Source organism: Acomys minous, assembly GCF_964271855.1.
Source record: "Acomys minous genome assembly, chromosome: 20".
Taxonomy (NCBI): Eukaryota; Metazoa; Chordata; class Mammalia; order Rodentia; family Muridae; genus Acomys; species Acomys minous.
Window position 1 is genome coordinate 23813153 of NC_140502.1, and position 17332 is coordinate 23830484.

At 46.9% G+C, this 17332-nt stretch overlaps 2 long non-coding RNA genes across 2 annotated transcripts; both read left to right on the forward strand.

The window, feature by feature from the left end:
• The first annotated feature begins 110 nt into the window (after nt 1-110).
• On the forward strand, nt 111-3985 carry LOC311591381. The gene is made up of 2 exons (XR_014777096.1): nt 111-202; nt 3217-3985. It is a non-coding gene; the product is annotated as an uncharacterized lncRNA (long non-coding RNA).
• Nucleotides 3986-11851: 7866 nt separating this feature from the next.
• LOC311591196 lies at nt 11852-16770 on the forward strand. Its single transcript, XR_014777035.1, has 3 exons — nt 11852-11885; nt 15492-15638; nt 16566-16770. It is a non-coding gene; the product is annotated as an uncharacterized lncRNA (long non-coding RNA).
• The last annotated feature ends 562 nt before the right edge of the window (nt 16771-17332 follow it).

A 17332-nucleotide genomic window follows, 5' to 3' on the forward strand; every position in this document is an offset into this window, starting at 1 on the left:
TACAGATCAAAAACAATAACAAAAACGAAGGAAAATGTTCTTGTCTCCTCCGTGAACAGGAAAGCCAGTGCTCGATGAAGGATTCTGGACTATAATCAGTCTTGAGCAACACTTGGCACTGCAAGATGCCTTCTACAGGACCATGTTCCCAGACCTACAGGAAATCCAGCAACTCGCCTCAAGACTCCAGCTAAAGGACATGGTAGTGGAGGTTGGTGCCTGGGTGTGTCTCAGGGTAGTCAGCTAGCCCAGGGCCTCCTGTGGGCTTTGCTTTCTTCTAGTCATGTAAAGTTGTAAATTTAGCCAGGCATGGTGGCGCACGCCTTTTATCCAGCACTCGGAAGGCAGAGGCAGGTGGATCGCTGTGAGTTCGAGGCCAGTCAGATGTACAGGCTCCACGACAGCCAAGGCTACACAGAGAGACCCTGTCTCAAAAAACTAAAAAAAAAAATGTACATTTTTCATGTGTATGTGTGCATGCTTTCTCTATATGTGCACCATGTGCACGCCTGGTGCCTAGTGAGGCTAGAAGGGGCTGTCCTATCCCATGGAGGCCGAGGTACAGGTGGTGGGTGCTGGGAATGGAACCTGGGTCCTCGGCAAGGTCAGCAAGTGCTCTTAACCACTAAGCCATCTCTCCAGTTCCATCCCCTTTTTATTTCATGAGAGAGTATCTCACAGATCTAAGGCTAGCCTTTTATTTATTTGTTTTTTGAGGTAGGGATTCTCTGTGCAGCCTGGCTGTCCTAGAACTCACTCTGTAGGCTAGGCTGGCCTGGAACCCACAGAAATGTGCCTGCCTCTGCCTCCCGAGGGCTGGGATTAAAAGCATGTGCCAACGTCGCCCGGCTCTAAGGCCTGGCTTGATCTCAGGGTCTTCCTGTTGTCACCTCCCAAAGTGCTGCGTTACAGGCATATGCCCATGTTTCACTGTCAATAATGCATTGATATGACTGTATTACGGATGTAGGGTATGACTGCGCAGCCTTGGATGGCCTGGAACTTGCTATGTAGGTCAGGCTGGCTTGTGCCTTTGCCTCCTGAGTGATGGTAGCACAAGTGGCTGCACTTTTTAAAATAAAATAATTCCTGTTTATTGACCGTGGCCTTGTCCAGGAATGGATGCTAGAGAGGAATGAGCTTTGTCTTTTCTTTTCTTTTTTTAAAGATGTGGTTATTTATTATGTATACAGTGCTCTGCCTGCATGTACACCCACAGGCCATAAGAGGGCGCCAGATCTCACTATAGATGGCTGTGAGCCACCTTGTGGTTGCTGGGAATCGAACTCAGGACCTCTGGAGGAGCACACGGTGCTCCCAACCTCTGACCCATTTCTCTAGCTCCTGAGTTGTTTATTTGCTTACCCACCAACTTTATTCAGATACACTGAGGCTCCCTAGAGGGTTACACATACCAGCTGTGCAGTGTGAAGGCAAGCCTGACTTGAGGCCAACAGGTCTCAGTGGGAATCTTTGTTTCTCTCTCTCTCCCTTCCTCTTTCCTTCCTTCCTTCCCTTCTTTTTATTCTTTCTTGTTCTGTTCCCTGCACACTGTGTTTTTCTATCCCTGACGGCCTTGGAACTCACTCTGTAGACCAGTCTGGCCTTGAACTCAGGGATCTACCTGCCTCTGCCTCCTGAATCCAGGATTTAAAGGCATGCCCCACTATGGACTGGCTAGGGCCCTTTCTTAGAGGAGCTGGTTCCTGTCTTCTCCTGTGTTGTATTGATAAAACAAAGCACGTGGGAGTAGGTTGCTTTTTTATTTTTACTATTTATTTATTTATTTTCTATTGCTTTCTTTTATTTGGGACAGAGTCATATTTAGCCTAGGCTAGCCTCACACTTGCATAGCTGAGGATGGCCCTGAACTCCTGCCTCTTCTGCCTCTATTTACCATGAACTGGGCTACTGGAGTAGGCCACCACACAGGGCTCAGAATATTGTCCTTGACAGTCCAGAGCCATCTTTTCTTACTGTCTTGTGATCTAGGGTGGGAGCACTCTGTCTGCTCCAGCCACTGACAGAGTCTCAAATCATCTACCTCAGGGACCAAGGACAGGGAGGCTGAAGGAGCATATTAAATATCTGTGAGAGATTAGCAACCTGCTTTCTCACCTGAGGATGGGACATTTCTCCTCTGGACTCATCACTTTATTATCCAGCTCTCTGGCTAAAGGTGATGGTGTTAGTTGATGGCCTTGACTTTCAAAAAGTCCTGAGTTCTATCCCTGGCACAGACTATACTGGCCCTGTCTCAAAAACTGAGTGAAAGATAAATGTCTGGAGCTGGGGAGGTGGTTCAGTGGTTAAGGGCAGTGACTGTTCATGTGACGGCAAGAGTTCAATGCCAAGCACTGGCCTGGTGGCTCAGAGCCACCTGTATATCCAGCTAGAGGTGCCCTAATGTCCCCTTCTCCTCTCTATAGGCACTGCAACCAGGTGCACCGAAGCGCAACTAAAAATAACAATGAAAAAATATCTGTGTGACAGCATCCGTGTTATACATTAGCCCTTGGTAGGCAGAGGCAGACACAACTTTGTGTTAGAGGCCAGCTTCGTCTACATAGTGAATTCCAGAACAGACAGGTTTACACAGAGAAACCCTGTCTCAAAAATCAAAAACAGGGAGGCAGAGGCAGGCAGATCGCTGTGAGTTCGGGGCCAGCATGCTCTACAAAGTGAGTCTAGGACAGCCAAGGCCACAGAGAGAGACCCTGTCTAGAAAAACCAAAAATAAGAAAAAAACACAAAACAAAACAAAAGCAAAAACAAAACCATATAAAAATTTATTATATATATTAATATATAAATTAAAGCTCCTTAAAAAGGATGAATCATTTCTTTTTCTTTCTTTTTTTTTTGGGGGGGGGTGGTGGTTCTCACGACAGGGTTTCTCTGTGTAGCCTTGACTGTCCTGGACTCGCTTTGTAGACCAGGCTGGCCTCAAACTCACAACAATCCACCTGCCTCTGCCTCCCAAGTGCTAGGATTAAAGGCATCTACCACCACCGCCTAGCTTGATGAATCATTTCTTAAAAAGATGAAAACTATCCTTTCTCTCAGGAATGGTTTAAGTGTTATCGAGACCTAGTGATGACAAATATGACAGAAAATCAGAGGAGTTCATTTCTGAGAATATTCAAGGAGGCCACGCAAATGAGAGGAGCACCCTCCTCCCAGACCATGCCAATGATTGGTGCGTCATCCAACCAGGCCATGACACCGATGCCTGCATCACGCAACCAGGCCATGCCAGTGATGGATGCATCACCCAACCAGGCCATGCCAGTGATGGATGCATCACCCAACCAGGCCAGGCCAGTGATGGATGCATCATCCAACCAGACCATCCCACGGATGGAGTCATCATCCAAACAGTCCATGTCAATGATGGAGACATCATCCAAACAGGCCAAGCTAATGAGAGGAACATCATCCAACCAGACTATGCCAGTTATGGATGCATCATCCAGCTTGGCTGCACCAGAGAGAACAGCATCCTCCACCCTGCCTAAGACACAGAGAGGAACATTATTCAAAGAAGCCAGACCACAGAGAAGAGCACCATCCAACCAGGCCATGCAAGTTATGGATGCTTCATCCAGCCGGGCTGCAGCAGAGACAGTAGCATCAGCCAGCCAGCCTAAGCCAGGGAGAGGAACATTGTTCCGGGCCAAACCACAGAGAAGAGCCTCATCCAAGCAGGCTAAGACAGGGAGAGGAGACCTACACAAGCTAGGGGAAGAGCGTGAGATCCCAGCACCTTTGGGAGAAGGTGCAGGAGGGGAAGAGGAAGGACAGAAGCCACAGAAGAGAAGAAAGCAAGTGCCTGGGACCTTGGATGGGAGGGAGAGTAACTGATAGTGGGATAATAGGTTAATTATCATGTTCAGCTTTGTGCTTAACTTTTAATGACTCATTGCCTCAATGTGTAATTATCTGGAGGATATTATTGGTTAACAATAAAGGAGGTTTTATTAAACATATGACTGAATGTTCATTATTAATAGTAATAAAAAAGTGGTTAAACACGGGGCTTGATTTGAGAAGACTTGAGTGAAAGGCAGTCTCTTATCCAAAGAACCGAAGCTGAAAGCCGAAATACGTCTGAATGAAAAACTGTCTCCCACACGTCTCTTTAAGAGAGACTCTTCTTCGCCGGGTGTGGTGGCGCACGCCTTTAATCCCAGCACTCAGGAGGCAGAGGCAGGTGGATCGCTGTGAGTTCGAGGCCAGCCTGGTCTACAAAGTGAGTCCAGGACAGTCAAGGCACCAGAGAGAAACCCTGTCTTGAAAAACCAAAAACCAAAACCAAACAAACAAACAAAAGAGAGACTCTTCTTCTCACCCACAGAGAAAGGCAGCTTCCTGTGGGCACATGGGAGATAAAGGGAAAGGACTTAACACACCCAGGTTGGCTGCTGCTTCTGGCTTGACTCTCACAGAGCAATGGTGGCTCCAGAGGTGGCGTGGTTAGAAACTGGAACCAAGAGTCCAGAAAACTTACAAGTAGAGATGGGGAATGAAAATTGCCATCTAAATTAAAAAATAGAGGCTGCTATGGTCTCTTTCCAAGGTGCCATGGCACAGGACACTTGGACTTTCTCTGACTTTGTTTTGGTTGTTGTCATGGACCAGGTTGCATGGTGGGTAATGGTGATCATGGTTTTCCATGCTTTCTCTACAGAAGATCAGGGAGAGAGGGGAGAAAGCCAAGGGATGGAGCACTAAGGCACAGGCAGGCAAAATGGAGGAAGGAACAAAACTCTTCCTGATAGAGAATGGAAACTTGACAGCAGCTGCAGCTCAGGGCTCTCTGGATACAAGATGCCTGTCAGCTGTTTCTGGAAAGGGCCCAGCTAAATGCTGTAACAACCACTAAATTAAAAAAAAGGATGCACAGGGCTGCTATGTCACAGTATGAGATGGGAAAACTGGCCCCAAACTTAGACTTTTCTTTTGTTTCCCATTACTATGGGTAGAGTTTATTAAATACAAATTTCCAAGACAAAATGTAAATCTACATGCTTATATTTAGATGTGTACATGTATATAGTAACCCTAAATAAAGCATTTGCAAGCAATGTTAACATCCTGGTGACATGTTTCCAAAGACTTAATTGCTTCCCCCCTCCACCCCCCCAACCCCCCGCCCTCCCGACAGGGTTTCTCTGTGTAGCCTTGGCTGTCCTAGACTCGCTCTGTAGACCAGGCTGGCCTCGCACTCACAGCGATCCACCTGCCTCTGCCTCCCGAGTGCTGGGAATAAAGGCGTGTGCCACCACGCCCAGCTATCAAAGACTTAACTGCTTTAAAGATCCATGTTATAAAGTCACTTAAGTAAAAGGCAAAAACGAAGAATTAACATGATCTTTGCAGTGTCAGTATTACTCCAAAAAAACTTCCTATCCCCTTTAGAATAAAACCATGCATTTGTTTATTCTAGAATGACATGTAAGAGGATAGTGCTGTCAATGTAAAGGACTCACAAACCACGCTGTATATCCCGTGAGGTCCATACCCACTGAACATAAGCAGCAACAATGGTCCCTGGTGCATGTCTGTGTGGCCTTGGCTGTCCTGGACACGCCTTGTAGACCAGGCTGGCCTCGAACTCACAGCGATCCACCTGCCTCTGCCTCCCCAGTGCTGGGATTAAAGTTGTGTACCACCACTGCACATCTTTTTCAAGCTCTCTTAACTGTATCACAGATACTCACCTGCTGTAGTGTGATTTAGGGAAAGAAAAAAAAAAGTGGAATTGACACAGACATGTTAATAGGTTCACAAGGTTTCCCTAAACAAAACTTTATCCTCCACATAGAATCCAAATCTGCCAACCACCTGTGGCAGGTAATGGGTCTCAGCAACACCGTCATTAGCACACGTGGAAAGCTGAAACTCTGGTACATGTATTACCCTCAGCTGCAGAGTTTATCAAAGATGTATTCTAAAATCCATGGGTTTGCAGGACATGATGGCACAGCCTTTAATCCCAGCCTTCTATTAACTTCTCCTCTGCTGAGGCTAAAGTGGAGAGTCTCCAGCATACTAGGCTGGGTATGCTATTGTGGAGATATAACCCCAGCCCCTCACAGGTCCCTATCACTGAGCCACAACCCCAACTCCTCACTGGGGAGTCTAGGAAGGGGCTCCCCACTGAGCCATGTCCCTTCCCCCTCACTGGGGGAATCTAGGGAGGTGCTCTCCCACTGAGCCACGCCCCCAGGCTGACAGTGTGGCATCTAGGAAAATCCTCTGCCCCTGAGCAGAGCCTTGAAGGCAGATCCTGAACTAGTGCAGCACTAATGCAAGAGGCCATGTCCTGAGAAACGGCCTTTCCCCTCAAGGAAATACACCTTGTTACATAGATGGCTTATATATGGACTTGTGTACACACACACACACACACACACACACACACACACACACACACACACATCTATAATAGGGTCTTAGGACCTCTTCTGGGATGCAGATATCCATGCAATTACAGCATTCATAAACATAAAATAAATATATAAATATTCTTTTGTTAAGAGTCCCAGCACAACATACTAGGCTCTGCCACTGTCTCTAGACACTAAATAGAGGTGAGGCTGGGATTTAACACAGACACATTGGGCAGCCTGAGCCCAAGGGTGGAAACCCACCCTCTGGGTATCAACATACTAGTTTTAAAGTTTTCAGTGTGTGTGTGTGTGTGTGTGTGTGTGTGTGTGTGTGTGTGTGTGTGCACTTAAGTGTTTATATGATTCATCAGTTTAGCAACATGTATTTCCTTCCAGGGAAAAGCAGTTTCTCAGGAGATGGCCTTTCTTTCTTTAATTCTGGGCTTGTTGCACATCTACTTTCAAGGCTCTGCTGTTCCTCAAAGTCACAGTGACTTCAGGCTCAGGACAAGGACTGGCGATTTGCTGGTCCCATTTGGAGGGCTGTGTAGTGAGACCCTGTTTCAGGAAGCCTAACACTTGTCAGGTGATGGTGGTGGAAGCCTTTAATGCCATCACTCAGGAGGAAGAGTCAGGGGGACCTCTGTGAGGCTGAGGCCAGCCTGGTCTACAGAGCCAGTTCTAGGACATCCAGAAGTACACAGAGAGACCGTCTGCTTCAAAAATAAAAAAGCCCAAACAAACAAACAAAACCTGTTGTTTTGGGTAACATGTGTGTAGAGCCTGCAGCTCTGTAAGAAGACCCTGATTTGGATCCCAGCATCCACATGGTGGCTCACAGTGGCTTGTAAATTAAATCCCAGGGGATCCCGTGCCCTCTGTGGGCACCAGAACACAGGGCACACACAGAGACTCAGATACACATAGAAAGTAGCAGCTGGTGGAGCTGCCAGAGACTGAGGTGAATCATCACAGGCTTCAGTTTTCCCAGGTAAAAGTTCTCCTGGGCCCCTGTGGCTGTGCCCACTAGATTGTGTCCCCATCTCAGCAACCGCTGCCCTGTGTCCACAGGCTGTAGGGGAAGCATTCTGAATTCCACCATCATTTCTGGTTTGGGATATTAGTTGCCATTGCCAGAATCTGTACCAAAGGGTCCTCCCATGGCTGTGTTCAAGGCTGCAGAGGCAGTCCCTGCATCTTCCTGTGCCTGTGGCTGAGTTCCTGGGAGACAGGACTGTGGAAAACCAGATTTCAGATTCTTGAAACATATATTATCTGGGCACCTGTCCATCTACTTGATATGTGGATAAATTTGTATGTATCTCTGTGAGTGTACATATGTATGTATGTTTTATGTACTTAGGTATGTATGCTTGTGGTTGTTTTTAAAATAGAGTCTCATATGTGGGCTGTCTGTCCTGGAACTCTGTATGTGGACCAATTCTGCTTGGAATACATGGACGTTTCTCTGCATCTGCCTCTCAAGTGCTGGCATTAGAAGTGAGTTCGAGGCCAGCCTGGTCTACAAAGTGAGTCCACGACAGCCAGTGCTACACAGAGAGACCCTGTCTCAAAAAAAAAACAAAACAAAAAAAAAAACCTAAACCAACCAAACAAACAAAACAGGAAGTGAGCCCTGCAGGGCCTGGCTGTCAGGGTTACTTTAGAAACAGGAGAGCACGCAGCAGGCTGGCTTCAAACATTCAGTGTTGGTGACGCTGGCCTCAAACTGGTTCTTCTACCTCCACCTGCCCGATATTAGGATTCCAGGCCAACACCACTGTGCCTCGTTTGTAACTTTGTTTTAACACTTGTTGGGGCTCAGGTGAGCTGTATTTTAGTGGCTCCCGATTTCGCTGTATGAAGTGACACCTGGAGTCCTAGGTATTGTTTTCATGTTGAAAAACAGAACTTTTTGGCTAAGAGGTTTTGTTGTTGCTGTTTTTGTTTTTGGTTCACCATGTCATGAGCCGCCTACATCCATTTTTTCTTTTCTTTCCTTTTTTCCCCCTTACTTTTCCCCCCATGAGGCATGGACTCCGTTTGTAGCCTTGGCTGTCCTGGAACTCAATTTGTAGACCAGGTGGCATCCACCTCCCAATGAGCCAGGTGCCTCTGCCTCCTTGAGTGCCGGGCTTAAAAGCATGCGCCACCACGCCTCCCGCTCGCTGGTTAGGATTTTTCTTCCCACCTCAGGGTCCTAGGCAAAGAGACAGGTATTTTGTACAGTGTGTACTGAAAATTATTATCGCTCCTGCATTAGGGAGGGTTGGGGTTGGGGCCTGATGACTGAGATATCATTTTTTTAAAATTACAGGTCCTGCGTCGCTGACGGCACAGTCTTGGGGTTCCGAAGCAATGGACTGACCCAGTCAGAGAGAAGCGATGTCAGGTGAGTCAAGGGCAGGGGCCAGGCTTGGGTGCAGAAGGCTGCGGCTGGTCCAGCACGGGAAGTGTCCAGATTCTCTCGGGGTTCCACAGCGAGATCCCACGGGGCCACACATTGCTTTCTCCCCATCTTTCCAATCTTGTGGTACTGTGTTGTCACTTTCTGTTTCTTTGGTTTCCTGTGTAAGGATTGCACCGCTGAGCCACGCTGCAGGCGGCTTTTCATTATTTGAACTAACCACCGGTATGTGTGTGTGGGTGGGGGATCTCGCGTGTTCCTGGAGACCAGATGAGGGTGCGGGATCCCTGCGTCAGAATCTTGGGTGCTGGGACCCAACTGAACTTCTTTGCAAGAACAAGGTGAGGTCTGTACTGGTCCTCTCAGAGCTAAGGTTGTGGACTGGCTCATGTGGGTGCTGGGAGAAGAATTGGGGTCCTCTGTAAGAGCAGCAAGGGCTCTAAACTGTAGTGTCATCTCTACAGTCCCATAAAATCATAAAAAAGCACATTTGTCCAGGTGGTAGCACATGCCTCTAATCCCAGCACTCCCAAGGCGACGGATGCAAATCTCTGTGTTTGAGGCCAGGCTGGTCTGCAGAGCTGGTTCCAGGACAGCCAGGGCTACAGAAAAAAACCGTATCCCAGCACAGGCACACGCACAGGCACACGCACACGCACACGCACACACACACTTTTCCATCTCCTGCATTGCAATTTTAAGAACAGTTGTAATAGCTGTTGGCATCTATTAATTGTAGAAAATAATGAGTTTGATGTTTTTATACACATTGGATCATATTTTCTCCTTAATTAAAGTATTCAAGACACTGTCCACCTCTCTAATTGTTCTCCCATCTTTCTTTTCTTGCTTTCTCTTTCCCTGTATTGATGTGGGGGAGACAGTTTCTGTGTAGCCCTGAGTGTCCTGGTACTTTTTTGTAGACTACACTAGCCGTTTCTTTCTTTCTGTCTGTCTTTCTTTCTTTCTTTCGACAGGGTTTTTTCTGTGTACTCTTGGCTGTCCAGGACTCACTTTGTAGACCAGGCTGGCCTCAAACACACAGCGATCCGCCTTTCTCTGCCTCCTGAGTTCTGGGATTAAAGGCATGGGCCACCATGCCTGGCTCTTCAAACTTGCATAGATTCACCTGTCTCTGCTTCCTGAGTGCTGAGGTTAACCTTTAAGTTACCACAATGCCCTGCTAATATTATTATTGTTAGTTTACCTGCCTCAGTGGAGAGGAGTGTGGGCTTTGTGAGTCTGGCTTAATTAGCTGAACAGAATGGTCTCCAGGTCCACCCTGTTGCCTGCACACACCACAGTTTGGTCTGCCTTGTCAACAAATACAGCCTCCCAGTTCATTAGACCTCAGTTTGTTCATCCCCTGCCTCACTGATGGACATCTAGGCCGATTCCACCTCTTGGCTGCTGTGAGTAAGGCCACAGTCAACATGTGTGCTCAGGTAACTGTCTGGCCTTCTGATTTCAGTGCCACAGTCAACATGTGTGCTCAGGTGCCCTCTGGCCTTCTGATTTCAGTGTTTCCAGATACATGCTGAGGGGTGGTACCCATGGATCAGATGATAATTCTAATTTTTCTTTCTGAGTAAATCCACAGTAGTGTCTGTAGTGGTCACATTCTTTTCTATGTTCACTGATAGTGTAAGTAGGAATAAATTTCCCGCTGATCCTCACCTGAATTTTCCTTTCTAAATCATCCCTTCTTTCTTTCCTTCTTTCTTTTAGATTATTGGCCGGGTGTGGTGGCACATATATTTAATTCTAGTGCTTGGGAGGCAGAGGCAGGAGGATTTGTATGAGTTCCAGGTCACCCAGAACTACAGTGAGTAGACACATGACTCACAGTGGTCTGTCCTCCTCTGGCTCCAAAGCAAGGGCCTTAAAGGTGTCTCCTCCCATCACAGGCTGGGCAAGCGGGGGTTTCTAAGGGTTTGGAATTAGGGTGAGACTTCTAGCTCTTTGTGGGAACCAGGCCCGACTGGGCTGCCTGCCTGTCTTGCTGTTTCATGTCCTGTTTCTAGCAGCTTCCATGTCTGTGGTTATGTTGGTTAGCTAGTCATGTTTACTGCTCTGAGAACGCACCCCTCTCCTCCTGTGGGCCATCACATCTTGAGGGATTTCACCTGGGAGTGGCATTCCTGTTTTGCTGCCTATAAAAAGGCTCTTTGGACACTGAATAAAAGCTGCTGCTGTTGAGGCTGGAGAGATGGCTCAGCGGTTAGAGTATCGTCTGCTCTTCCAGAGGTCCTGAGTTCAATTCCCAGCAACCACATGGTGGCTCACAACCATCTATTGTGAGATCTGGTGCCCTCTTCTGGCCTGCAGGTGTACATGCAGGCAGAGCACTGTATATGTGATAAATAAATCTTTAAAAAAAAAAAAAGAAAGCTGCTGCTGCTGCTGCTGCTGCTGCTCTGGGCATAAAGGACCCGCTGTTTTATTGTGTGTTAAATCCGCAGTCCCTTGCCCTTGATGGGCATCGAGGTGGGGCAGGTGCCACAGCTCTTGTGATCTAGCAAACAAACAAACACCCCCCCACTCCCACGCCCAGCCCCAAGAAATCAAACCCTCAGGGTGTGCCCAGTTGCTTGGGTTTTGGTTAATTCTAGATGTAATCAAGTCAACAAATAACATTATCAGTACTTTTCTACATAGGAGTGTTTGCCTGTGTCTCTGTCTGTGTACCACGTCTGTGATTTGTCCAAGGAGGTGAGAGAGGGCGTCAGGTCCTGTGCACACAGAGTCATGCATGGTTCTGAGGCACTTGCAGGTGCTGGGAAGCAAACTGGGCTCCTCTGCAAGAGCAGCAAGTGGCTCAGTTGGTGGGGTGTTTGCTTCTCTCCAGCACCAAATTGTATTATTCTTAACTATGGTAACACTTGCCCCTGCCTCTTGCTTGCTGAGATTAAAGGAGTGTGGTATTGTAAAACTCACTGTTTTTTACTTTTTAAATTGTTTTTAATTTTTAAAAATGTTCACGACTTTTTAAAAGGATTTCTTAATTTCTTATGTCTACAGTGCTCTGCCTGCATGTCCACCTGCCAGCCAGAAGAGGGCACCAGGTCACTTTATTGATGGTTGTGAGTCACCCTGTGGTTGCAGGGAATTGAACTCAGGACCTCTGGAAGAGCAGACAGTACTCTTAACCCCTGAGCCATCTTTTTCAGCCCTAAACTCAGCATTTAAATTTTTTTTTCTTTAAAATTGAACCAAACAGCCGGGCGTGGTGGCCCACGCTTTTAATCCCGGCACTCGGGAGGCAGAGGCAGGCGGATTGCTGTGAGTTCAAGGCCAGCCTGGTCTACAAAGCGAGTCCAGGACAGCCAGGGCTACACAGAGAAACCCTGTCTCGAAAAACCAAAAAAAAAAAAAATTGAACCAAACAAAAAGAAACTTATGTTTTTTGGGAAATAACATTTAAGGATAGAATGCTGCCTACTGTATTGTTTATAAATAAAAAATCTTTGTATAGTTGAAAACACAAAAACAAAACCAAAAATGAATGAAAATGTTCTAGTCTTATTTATTTATTGGTTTTTCAAGGCAAGATTTCTCTGTGTAGCCCTGGCTAACCTGGAAATCGCTCTGTAAGAAAAAGCCAGCCTCCAACTCACAGAGATCTGCCTGCCTCTGCCTCTGCCTCTGGTGTGCTGGGATTAAAGGTGTGAGCCAACACCTCCTGGACCTAAATATGTTTCATTGTCTCTGTGTCTGTCTCTTTCTGTGTCTGTCTGTCTGTCTGTCTCTCTCTCTCTCCTTCTCTCTCTCTCTCCTTCTCTCTCTCTCTCTCTCTCTCTCTCTCTCTCTCTTTCTCTCTCTCTCTCTCTCTCTGTAGTGTTTGTGTCTATGTCTATGTTTATCTGAACACAGGTACACATGGAGGCCAGAGGCATCAGATCCTCTGAGGTTGGAGTTCTGAGCAGTTGGGAGCGTCTCCATGGGGTCCGCTCTGCAAGAGCAGTAGACACTCTCCACTGCTGGGCCTTCTTTCCAGCCCCTTTAAAGGGTTATTTTATTGCCAAGTACGTGCTCATTGGCTTGTCTCTGTGTGGAGATGTGCATGTGAGCACAGGCATTTGAAGAGGCCACAGGTGCCGGATTCCATGGAGCTGGGGATATGGAGGCTGTCAGTGCCCCAGTGTGGGAACTGCACTCGTGTGCCCTGGTAAAGCAGTGTGCACTTGGAACTGCCTGGCCATCTCTGCAGGGCTATTTTTTAAAAATCATGTTTCTTGTTTTTTTGATGTGATAATACTTTCTCTTTACTACTGTTTTAAGTGAAAAAATCTTCGAGTGTGTGTGTGTGTGTGTGTGTGTGTAGAGCTGTGAGTGTCAGTCTTTGGCTTCTACCTGTTTGAGAAACGGTGTCTGGTTTGCTGCTGTGGACATCAGGATAGCCAGCCTGAGAGTTGTCAGTTCTTCGGCCTCCACCTCTCATGTCTAGAAGTGCTTGGGCCACACATGGATCCACACACTGTATCCGTGTGTATATAGGTTCTGAGGACCCTCCCACATTGTGACACTCCCCAGTTCCCTCTATTTTATATAACAAAATTAATTGTATTTGGACATTTTAATGTGTGTGTGGGGGGGGGGCTGTATTCTGAGTGTCCCTGGAGACCAGAAGAGGGTTAGGGATCCCTGAGTCAGAAGTCATGGGTGCTGGGAACCACACAGGACTCGTTTCCAAGAGCAGAACACGATCTATACAGGGGCCCTTGGAGCTAAATGTTGTGAACAGGTTCATGCGGGAGCTGGGGACAGAACTGAGGTCATCTGTAAGAGCAGCAGGGCTCTTAGCCACAGAGCCATCTCTACAGTCCCATGAGATATTCAATGTACCCTTAAAAATATATTTAGCCAGGTGGTGGTGGCACAAGCCTTTAATCCCAGCATTTGGGAGGCAGAAGCAGGCAAATCTTTTGAGTTCGAGGCCAGACTGGTGAATTAAGGCCACAGTCCAATTGGGTGTTCATGGAACCCTCTGGCATTCATATTTAGTTCTTTTGGATATATTCTGAAGGATGGGACAGCTGGATCATATGGGAATTCAAATTTCATGTCCTGAGGAACTTCCATACTGGTTTCCTGAGTGGTCACACTAATTTACATTTCCTTTGATATTGTAAACATGAGGGTCCTTCCTCCAGTCCTCACAAGGCTGTGTTCTTCCTTCCTTCTTTCTTTCTTTCAGATTATTAATAGGGAGTGGTGGTTTATATTTTTAATTCTGGTGCTTGGATGCAGCGGCAGGAAGGTCCATGTGAGTTCCAGGTCAGCTGGAACTACAGAGAGTGGTCACACAGAATTCCAACACATCTGTCTGCCTCTGGCCTCAGCATGAAGAGATTAAAGGTGTGGTCTACACCAGCTGGCCAGGGCGAGTTTTCTTTCTTTCTTTCTTTCTTTCTTTCTTTCTTTCTTTCTGTCCTTCTTTCTTTCTATCTTTCTTTCTGAGAACTGGGTTTCTGTGTGCTGCCTTGTGTATACTGGAACAGTTTCTTCGACCAGTCTGGCCTCCAATTCAAAGATATCCACCTGCCTCTGCCGCCCCTAGTGCAGGAATTCAAGGTATGTACTACCTCACCCTGCTCAATGTGGGTGTCCAAACTCAATGGAACTGGATTTAGGGTGGCTTTTGTATTTCTAAGAGCATCTTTAATTGGAGCATTAAACAGCCACCAGCAAAATCCAAGAGAGTCCAGGCTCTTTTTCATGTGAGTGTGTGTGTGTGTTTGAGTGTGTGTGTAAGCATGCGTGTGTACACTAGGATGTTTTTCATTTGGCAAAGAACATGGGCCCATAAGAGGTCACTCCTCTCTGGTAATGGACAAACAACACCTGTTCTCTGACAAGTCTGGTCCCAGGGGACACACACAACACACAGTCTCACAAGCCTGTTTCACATCCCAACCTTGGGATCAAACCAAAAACATGTTTGCATTCACTACAGGTCAGAGGTAAGGTATGACCAGTTTTCACAGGAACACAGAGCAGCCCGTGCAAGAGCAAGTGAGTTCCGGAAGGTATTACAGTAGAGCTCTGGGTACGGTAGAGTTTGGTGTAGCTGAGTGCGGCGGACATCAGAGGCAGGTTTCCCAAGCAGAGCAATATAGTGATAAGCAGAGAGAGGCCAGATTGAAGCCCTGAGCTAGCAGAGGCCTTTTGAGCCAGAACAGCTGACTGGAACCAGCCAGTGTTCAGAGAGAAGCAGAAAGGGTGAGCTTATTCAGCAATAAGTCTCAGAGGCTGAAAACATTGTAGGTTTAGCTTAGCAAATGGAGGATGAAAGCTGCAGCCTTCAAGGTCAGGGTGTGCAGAAGGTGAGACTGTTTGGAGGCTCGAAGCTTCCAGCCTAGGCTTGGGGTAGTTATATATAAACTCTCTGGGACCCGCCCAAGCCATGTGCTCCTAAAGCTTGTGTACAGCTCGCATCTCATGCCACAGCTCAGGAGAGAAACAACAACTTTCCCAAGCCTGGTCCACAGAACAAGCAGGGCTACACAGAGAACGCTGTCATACCAAAAAACAAACAAACAAACAAACAAACAAACAACCCAAACCAACCAAAACCAAAACAAAACCCAACAACATTAACAAATTTTAATGTAAAGTGGTGGCTACGGTTTAGCTTGGCATAGTACACAATTTAAGAATGAAAGTGCTCTTGCCTCTTCCCTCCACAGGCCAGCTCCAACTCTGGAATTCTCTTTCATATTAAGTGATGAACAACTCAGAGCACTGGAACACGCCTTCCGCAGGAACATGGTTCCAGATAATGAGGAAATTCAGGAATTGGCATCAAGGCTCCAGCTTGAGTCACCATGGTGCAGGTTTGTGTATGGAGCGTCTCTCAGGGTCATCACTTAGTCCATGGTTTCCTGTGGGCTTCGTTTTGTTCTTGTCACTTAATGTTTTAAAATGATCCATGTGTGTGTGTGCACACCTCCTTCTCTGTATGTGCAGCAAACACACCTGGTGCCTGAGGACGCTAGAGGAGGCTGTCGTTTCCCATGGAGGCAGAGTTGCAGGTGCTGGGTGCTGGGAATGGAACCCGGGTTTTCTGTGAGAACAGCAAGTGCGCTTAACCACCAAGCCATCTCTCGAGTTCCACTGCCTTTTGCTTTCATGAGAGAACAGCTGACATATCCAAGGCTGCTCTTTTCTTTGTTTGGGACAGAGTTTCTGTGTGGAGCCTTGCTTGTCTGGGATTCACTCTGTAGACCAGGATGGCCTCAACTTGATAGTGTTACTTCATCCTCTGGGATCTCAGTGCTTGGATGAATGGTGAGGGCTGTTGTTCCTTGCACTGTGTTTTCTTTAAACACGTCCTGTTACTGACAGAGGTATTGTTCAGGAATGGATTCTACAAAGGAATGGGTGGTTTATTTTCACAACCACTCACTTTTTGTTATAAGCTAAGGCTCCCTAGAGGGTTATAAATACAAGATCTCCATTGTGAATGTAGGCCTGGCTCTAAGCTCACAGGGCTAAATGGCTTTTTCTTCCTTCCTTCTTGTCTTTTTTTTGTTCCTTTTTATGTTTTCTTTTTTTGAGACAGGTTTTCTCAGTGTATCTTTGACTGCCTTGTTCTACAAAGTGAATACTATAACAGCCGGGGTAACACAGAGAAACCTTGGATCGAAACACAAAAACAAAACCATATATATCTAACTGTGCATATTAAATATATAAATTAAGCACCTTTAAAAATTTGAATGATTTCTAAAAAAATATTCAATACTACTCTTTCTTTTCAGATGTGGTTTAATTATCATCAAGAGCAAGTGCTGTCCTGGAGAGGATGTGATGAGTGTAATTTGTCTCTGGTAACATTCACTGTGGTGACTGAAATGGGAGGAGCATCACACAACTAGGCTGTTCCAGTGATGTGTGCATCATGCATCCAAGCCAGGCAAATGAGAAGAGCACCAACTAGCCAGCCCTTGCCAGTGAGTGGTGACTCATCCAGCCAGGCCTTGCCAGAGACGGTTAGGATCACCCATCTTGGCCAGGCTATTGACACAATAACCAACCAACTAGACCATGCCAGTGACGGATGAATCATCCAGCCAGGTCATGCCAGTGAGGGATGCAGCATCCAGCCAGGCCTTTCCTGTGACTCTTAGCTCACCCAACCTGGTCACAGTATTGACACAAGCACCAACCAACCAGGTCTAGCAACCACCTGCGACTCCGCCTCCATGGGAAACGACAGCCTCCTGTAGCGTCCTCAGGCACCAGGCATGTTTGCTGCACATACAGAGAAGAAGGTGTGCACACATACACATGGATCATTTGAAAACATTATATGACAAGAACAAAACAAAGCCCACAGGAAACCCTGGACTAGGTGATGACCCTGAGAGACGCTCCACACACAAACCTCCACCGTGGTGACATCAAGCTGGAGTTTTGAAGCCAGTTGCTGGATTTCATCTGGTCTGGAAACATGTTTCTGAGGAAGGCATGTTGCAATGCCCTGGTTTGTTCACGACTATGACAGGGAATGTCCGATTTTGTTGTG